The sequence below is a fragment of the Branchiostoma lanceolatum genome, chromosome 8 (genome assembly GCF_035083965.1).
Source record: "Branchiostoma lanceolatum isolate klBraLanc5 chromosome 8, klBraLanc5.hap2, whole genome shotgun sequence".
In the NCBI taxonomy this organism is placed as follows: domain Eukaryota; kingdom Metazoa; phylum Chordata; class Leptocardii; order Amphioxiformes; family Branchiostomatidae; genus Branchiostoma; species Branchiostoma lanceolatum.
The window spans coordinates 20,815,920-20,823,419 of record NC_089729.1 but is presented as its reverse complement, the minus strand read 5'-3'; the positions used below and the strand labels follow the sequence as shown (position 1 = coordinate 20,823,419).

The window sequence follows — 7,500 nt, the reverse complement described above, 5'->3', positions numbered from 1 at the left end:
ATCCTTGGAGAAAGCCGTAAAGACCTTCGGTCGCTGACTCCGATCCTGCGAGAAAGCCCGTTAAGACCTTCGGTCGCTGACTCCGATCCTTGGAGAAAGCCCGTAAAGACCTTCGGTCGCTGACTCCGATCCTTGGAGAAAGCCCGTAAAGACCTTCGGTCGCTGACTCCGATCCTGCGAGAAAGCCCGTTAAGACCTTCGGTCGCTGACTCCGATCCTTGGAGAAAGCCCGTTTAAGACCTTCGGTCGCTGACTCCGATCCTTGGAGAAAGCCCGTTAAGACCTTCGGTCGCTGACTCCGATCTTTGGAGAAAGCCCGTAAAGACCTTCGGTCGCTGACTCCGATCCTGCGAGAAAGCCCGTTAAGACCTTCGGTCGCTGACTCCGATCCTTGGAGAAAGCCCGTAAAGACCTTCGGTCGCTGACTCCGATCCTGCGAGAAAGCCCGTTAAGACCTTTGGTCGCTGACTCCGATCCTTGGAGAAAGCCCGTTAAGACCTTCGGTCGCTGACTCCGATCCTTGGAGAAAGCCCGTAAAGACCTTCGGTCGCTGACTCCGATCCTTGGAGAAAGCCCGTAAAGACCTTCGGTCGCTGACTCCGATCCTGCGAGAAAGCCCGTTAAGACCTTTGTCGCTGACTCCGATCCTTGGAGAAAGCCCGTTAAGACCTTCGGTCGCTGACTCCGATCCTTGAGAAAGCCCGTTAAGACCTTCGGTCGCTGACTCCGATCCTTGGAGAAAGCCCGTTAAGACCTTCGGTCGCTGACTCCGATCTTTGGAGAAAGCCCGTAAAGACCTTCGGTCGCTGACTCCGATCCTGCGAGAAAGCCCGTTAAGACCTTCGGTCGCTGACTCCGATCCTTGGAGAAAGCCGTAAAGACCTTCGGTCGCTGACTCCGATCCTGCGAGAAAGCCCGTTAAGACCTTGGTCGCTGACTCCGATCCTTGGAGAAAGCCCGTTAAGACCTTCGGTCGCTGACTCCGATCCTTGGAGAAAGCCCGTTAAGACCTTCGGTCGCTGACTCCGATCCTTGGAGAAAGCCCGTTAAGACCTTCGGTCGCTGACTCCGATCTTTGGAGAAAGCCCGTAAAGACCTTCGGTCGCTGACTCCGATCCTGCGAGAAAGCCCGTTAAGACCTTCGGTCGCTGACTCCGATCCTTGGAGAAAGCCGTTAAGACCTTCGGTCGCTGACTCCGATCCTTGGAGAAAGCCGTCAAGACCTTCCGTCGCTGACTCCGATCTTTGGAGAAAGCCCGCAAGAGCTTTGGTGACTCACTCCGATTTCGCGAGAAGGGCCGCAAGAGCTGCGGGGACTCACTCCGATCCTGTGACAAAGCCCGACTCTTCAGGTCGCTCCTATGTAGCCCACCATCTCTTAAGCATTGGCGGCCGGGTCGGCCGGCGCTGACGGCCGAAGGAAGCCGCCGGGCGGACCGCGTTTGGTGTTTCCCCGCTCCCGAGGCCGCCTGCTACACGACGGCATGCGACTTTCCGGCCTGCCCCGACTTTCGGATTTCGCCAGGGTGTCTGACCAAGGTGTAGGTCGCCGATCCTACCTTGAGAGGAGTGGTCGTTTTTTGACTAGGCAACTCTTCCAGAGCCCGTAGCGGACGGCGGCTGGGGGCCAGCGGGTCCGGGAGGGTGCGGACGGGGCCGGCGCGGCACGGGCCAGACCCCTGCGTGGAGAAAAGACGGGGTCGTCCGGTGACTTTGCCCCGTCGGCCGGCTCCATCGGACTTGGCACCGGGCGCCTGGGCGGGTGTCGGCGGGGGGAGTGAGCGCCCCGCCCCGCCCGACTCCGACCGCCCCGGAGGGCGCCCCGGGCCCGCCGGGCGAGCGAGCAGGGTCCGTCCGGTGTGGGGCGGGGCCCGGGGAGGCGGGGGTGGAGCGGGCGGCCGAGCAACGGGGTCGACCGGGACGGGTCTCCCCGGCCGGCGGGGCCGGTCTCCGTTGCCCCCGAAGCCTACCCCGTGGCCGACTTGCGGTGGTTTTTCAAAAAAGTGCTCTGTAGGGTGTCTGACCATGTCGTGGGTCGCTCAACCTACCTTGAGAGAGTGGTCGTTTTTTGACTAGCTCGGGAATCGACGGCGAGCAATCGCACACTCTCTCGCCAGTCGTTTTGCTACCCCGCCGACCAGGCTGCCACTCCCCGCGAGGGCAGCCGGAGGTCGACAACCGGCTTGGAAGGCGCCCGCTCCTCCGCTCCTGCGGGCGAGGACGGGCGTGCCGACGGGCGTCCGGAACCAGCGCCGGGGCAGGCGCCCTCCGCGGAGGGCAGCCCGGGTCCCGCCGCTGCGGCGGCGGACCCAACGGCGACGGCTCGCCCCTTCCGTCTGCGTGCGAGTACGCCTTGCGGACTCGGCGGTTCGAGACCCGGCCGTCCGCCTTGCCGGCGGACGCGTCCGGTCGTGAGAGTGCGGGACCGTTCCTGACGGGACGGCTCGGGCGTTGAAGGGAAGCAACGGTCAGGTGTGGCCGGGAGTTCTGCGCTCAGGCTCCCGAGGGTTCGCGGCCATCTCCACGGCGCGTCCCACCTCACGGCAGCGACGGACTCGGCGGCGCTCGGCGCTCCGGTCGAGCGGGACCGTGTGGCGGCGGCGGCAGTTGCGGGTCTTCCCGCGCTGCCCCGCGGCCGCGGCGGTCTCTCCCGGCGGCGACCGCTCTTTCGCCGCCTCGGCGTCCTCGCTACCTGGTTGATCCTGCCAGTAGTCATATGCTTGTCTCAAAGATTAAGCCATGCACGTGCAAGTTTAAACTGTCCCAGTGAAACTGCGAATGGCTCATTAAATCAGTTATGGTTCCTTTGATCGTCACATCCTACATGGATAACTGTGGTAATTCTAGAGCTAATACATGCGGAAGAAGCGCCGACCTCACGGTCTGGCGTGCATTTATCAGACCAAGACCGACCCGGGGTTCGCCCCGGTCCCTTTGGTGACTCTGGATAACCCAGCCGATCGCACGGTCTTCGCACCGGCGACAGATCATTCGAATGTCTGCCCTATCAACTTTCGATGGTAGGTTCTGTGCCTACCATGGTGGCAACGGGTGACGGGGAATCAGGGTTCGGTTCCGGAGAGGGAGCCTGAGAAACGGCTACCACATCCAAGGAAGGCAGCAGGCGCGCAAATTACCCACTCCCGACTCGGGGAGGTAGTGACGAAAAAATAACAATACGGGACTCTTTCGAGGCCCCGTAATTGGAATGGGTACACTTTAAATCCTTTAACGAGGATCTATTGGAGGGCAAGTCTGGTGCCAGCAGCCGCGGTAATTCCAGCTCCAATAGCGTATATTAAAGTTGTTGCGGTTAAAAAGCTCGTAGTTGGATCTTGGGACCGGGCTTGCGGTCCGCCGCGAGGCGTGTCACTGCTCGTCCCGGCCCTCCCCGCCGGATTCTCCTTGGTGCTCTTAACTGAGTGCCTCGGGGTGCCGGAGCGTTTACTTTGAAAAAAATTAGAGTGTTCAAAGCAGGCCTGGCGCCTGAATAGTGGTGCATGGAATAATGGAATAGGACCTCGGTTCTATTTCGTTGGTTTTCGGAACGTGAGGTAATGATCAAGAGGGACGGACGGGGGCATTCGTATTGCGGCGGGAGAGGTGAAATTCTTGGATCGCCGCAAGACGAACCACTGCGAAAGCATTTGCCAAGAATGTTTTCATTGATCAAGAACGAAAGTTGTGGGGCGCGAAGGCGATCAGATACCGCCCTAGTCACAACCATAAACGATGCCAACCAGCGATCCGCCGGCGTTACTTCGATGACCCGATGGGCAGCTCCCGGGAAACCTGAGTTTTCGGGTTCCGGGGGAAGTATGGTTGCAAAGCTGGAACTTAAAGGAATTGACGGAAGGGCACCACCAGGAGTGGAGCCTGCGGCTTAATTTGACTCAACACGGGGAAACTCACCCGGCCCGGACACAGTAAGGATTGACAGATTGAGAGCTCTTTCTTGATTCTGTGGGTGGTGGTGCATGGCCGTTCTTAGTTGGTGGAGCGATTTGTCTGGCTAATCCCGATAACGAACGAGACTCTGGCATGCTAACTAGTTCGGCGATCCCGCGCGATCGCCGCAACTTCTTAGAGGGACAGCCGGCAGTAAGCCGGACGAGATGGAGCAATAACAGGTCTGTGATGCCCTTAGATGTCCGGGGCCGCACGCGCGCTACAATGAAGGCATCAAGCGAGTCTTTCGCCTTCGCCGAAAGGTGCGGGTAACCTGCTGAACCGCCTTCGTGCTAGGGATCGGGGATTGCAATTATCTCCATGAACGAGGAATTCCCAGTAGATGCGTGTCATCAGCGCGCGTTGATTACGTCCCTGCCCTTTGTACACACCGCCCGTCGCTACTACCGATTGAATGGTTTAGTGAGGCCAGTCGATCGGCCCCTCTCGGGCCGGCAACGGTCTGGAGGAGCGCCGAGAAGCCGATCAAACTTGACCATTTAGAGGAAGTAAAAGTCGTAACAAGGTTTCCGTAGGTGAACCTGCGGAAGGATCATTACCGAAACGAAGAAGCGAGGCGCTCGCGTCGTCGACTTCACACCAAACTCGTGGCAAGGAGCGGGCTCTGGTGCCCCCGGCCTCCCGCTCCGACCCTCACTCTTCCTTACCGCCTCGACAAGGTGGCGCTCCGACGGTTGCTCTCGCGCCAATCGCTCCTCCTTCGCGGAGGAGCGCGGGCGGAGAGCCAGGAGCGCCCATGCCGACCCGCTTGGCGGCGGGACCCGGCAGCCCCCTTGGAACGTTGGTCGGGCGCCTTCAGTGTGAGCCCGTCGTTCCCTATACCCTGCTAAACCAGCGAGCCGCCCCGAGTAGCCTGGTCGAGGACTGAGTCAGGTCCTCCCGGCGAAAAGTCTTGGGCGGGCGAGCGCAAGTGGGGGCACCTATATCCTGGCGGAGGGGCGTCGCGTCGTGGGTTTGCGCGGAATGGGGTTGAGTTGCTAGTCTCACGGCGGGGCCTAGGTGAGACGGCTCCTCCCCGGCACCCCGGCGCGGCGTTTCGGTCTCTGACTCGATGCAATCCATCTTGCGGACGAGTGACCTGTCCTTAAGCGTCGGACTTCGAGCGGGCGTCCCGCGGTCCAAGGCCTCCTTTGGGCAGAGGGGAGGACTGCTCTCGGTCGCCGCCGGCCAGCCACCGGCGGTCTCGACCGACTGCTCCACTCCCCGAGGTCTTCAAGAGAAGGGCGGGCGCAATCGACCCCTCGGCTCTAATTTCCCGGCCGGGTTTTGTCGAGGGGGCGCAGCGGTCTTCGCGGCGGGTCCCGGTTCGCGGAGCGACCCCCAGCCCTTCCGCTCGTTCGCCGTCCTTCACTCCGAAGGGCGCCTTCTTCCCGTCTCTGAAACGACGGTGCCGAGAGGCAAAGACAAGCTTTCGATGCGAAACGAAAAAGAAAAACGACAACTCTTAGCGGTGGATCACTCGGCTCGTGTGTCGATGAAGAACGCAGCCAGCTGCGAGAAGTAATGTGAATTGCAGGACACATTGATCATCGACTCTTCGAACGCACTCTGCGGCCCCGGGTCCGTCCCGGGGCCACGTCTGGCTGAGGGTCGGTTTTACCTTCAATCGCGTCGCGCCGCTCCATCTCTCATCTCGCCCTCGGCGCAGAGAAAGAGACTGCGGTCGCGGCGCGCGGCTGGGGGTCTCTGTCGAAGCTGGCGGCTTTACACGGCGATCGGTAGAAGCTTCGTCCCCCGAAGGACAGATTTTCACAGTTCCCTCCGGCGGAGACGCTCGCGTCCAAACCCGATTTGCTTCTCGGGCTGGCGGCGCCTCGCTCGGGCGGACCGCGGGGAGTTTCTCCTCGCGACCCCGACCCGGCTTGGCGCATCCCCGCCGTCCGAATCGCAACCCGGACAATCGAGCTGATCTCTCCCCGGCGAGCGAGACTGCGAAGGGCGTCGGCAGGCGGCGAGCCCGTCCGTTTGCAACAAACAAACGGGACGGCCGCCCAAGAGCAGCGCTTGCTGCTCACTCCACTCCTCGACCTCAGCTCAGGCGAGACGACCCGCCGAATTTAAGCATATTACTAAGCGGAGGAAAAGAAACTAACAAGGATTCCCTCAGTAACGGCGAGTGAAGCGGGAAAAGCCCAGCGCCGAATCCCCGCTCCCACGGGGCGCGGGAACTGTGGCGTTCGGGAGGTGCTCTCCGTCCGTCGACCGTTGCCCAGGTCCTTCTGATCGAGGCCTCTCCCAGAGCGGGTGTCAGGCCCATGGCGGCGACGGCGGCGTTCGGTCTGCGCCTCCTCGGAGTCGGGTTGTTTGGGAATGCAGCCCAAAGCGGGAGGTAAACTCCTCCTAAGGCTAAATACGGACACGAGACCGATAGCGAACAAGTACCGTGAGGGAAAGTTGAAAAGAACTTTGAAGAGAGAGTTCAAGAGTACGTGAAACCGCTAAGAGGTAAACGGGTGGGCCCGCAAGGTCCGCCCGGAGGATTCAGGCGGCGTCCGTCGCGCCCCGCCGGCCGAGCATGGATCGCAAGACCGATCGGCCGGCGTCGAGGCGTGCGGACCCGCTGCACTTCTTCCGGGCGGAGCGCCGCGACCGGTTCGACGGCGGCCACGTCCCCGCGGAAGGTGCCCGGGGCCCTCGGGTCTCCGGAGTTATAGCCCGCGGTGCGTGCGGCGCCCGCTGTCGGACCGAGGACAGGCAATCGACCGCCGCGCCTGCCCATTGCCCCCTCTCGGGGGGGCAGGGGCCGGGCCCCCGTCCCCTTCGTGCGGTGTTTCCACCGCGGCGGACTGTTCCCAGTGCGTCGCAACGGCCCGCGCGTCGCCGGCGACGGTGCGCCACGCAGGGCGCCCGGGGTCTGCGGCGAGGTCCGGTCGCCCACCCGACCCGTCTTGAAACACGGACCAAGGAGTCTAACGCGTGCGCGAGTCATTGGGTGTTGTACGAAACCCAGAGGCGCAATGAAGGTGAAGGGCCGTCCGTCGGTCCGAGGTGGGATCCCCGCCGTCTCCGCGGCGCGGGCGCACCACCGGCCGATCTCGACCGCTCCGTCGGTGAGGTCGCGCTAGAGCGTGCGCGTTGGGACCCGAAAGATGGTGAACTATGCCCGAGCAGGGCGAAGCCAGGGGAAACCCTGGTGGAGGTCCGTAGCGATTCTGACGTGCAAATCGATCGTCAAACTTGGGTATAGGGGCGAAAGACTAATCGAACCATCTAGTAGCTGGTTCCCTCCGAAGTTTCCCTCAGGATAGCTGGCACTCTGTCGCAGTTTTATCTGGTAAAGCGAATGATTAGAGGTCTTGGGGCCGAAACGACCTCAACCTATTCTCAAACTTTAAATTGGTAAGGTGTCCGACTCGCTCGAGTGGAGCCGGGCTTGGAATGCGAGTGCTCAGTGGGCCACTTTTGGTAAGCAGAACTGGCGCTGCGGGATGAACCGAACGCCGGGTTAAGGCGCCCGATGCGGACGCTCATCAGACCCCAGAAAAGGTGTTTGGTTGATACAGACAGCAGGACGGACATCACTATGTATAG

The 7,500-nt window shown here is 61.6% G+C and overlaps 2 non-coding genes across 2 annotated transcripts; both read left to right on the top strand.

Moving 5' to 3' along the window:
- Nucleotides 1-2,689: 2,689 nt before the first annotated feature.
- LOC136441068 (small subunit ribosomal RNA) lies at nt 2,690-4,507 on the top strand. Its single transcript, XR_010756788.1, has one exon. It is a non-coding gene; the product is annotated as a small subunit ribosomal RNA (ribosomal RNA).
- Nucleotides 4,508-5,408: 901 nt separating this feature from the next.
- Nucleotides 5,409-5,562, top strand: LOC136441136 (5.8S ribosomal RNA). Its single transcript, XR_010756852.1, has one exon. It is a non-coding gene; the product is annotated as a 5.8S ribosomal RNA (ribosomal RNA).
- Nucleotides 5,563-7,500: the final 1,938 nt, after the last annotated feature.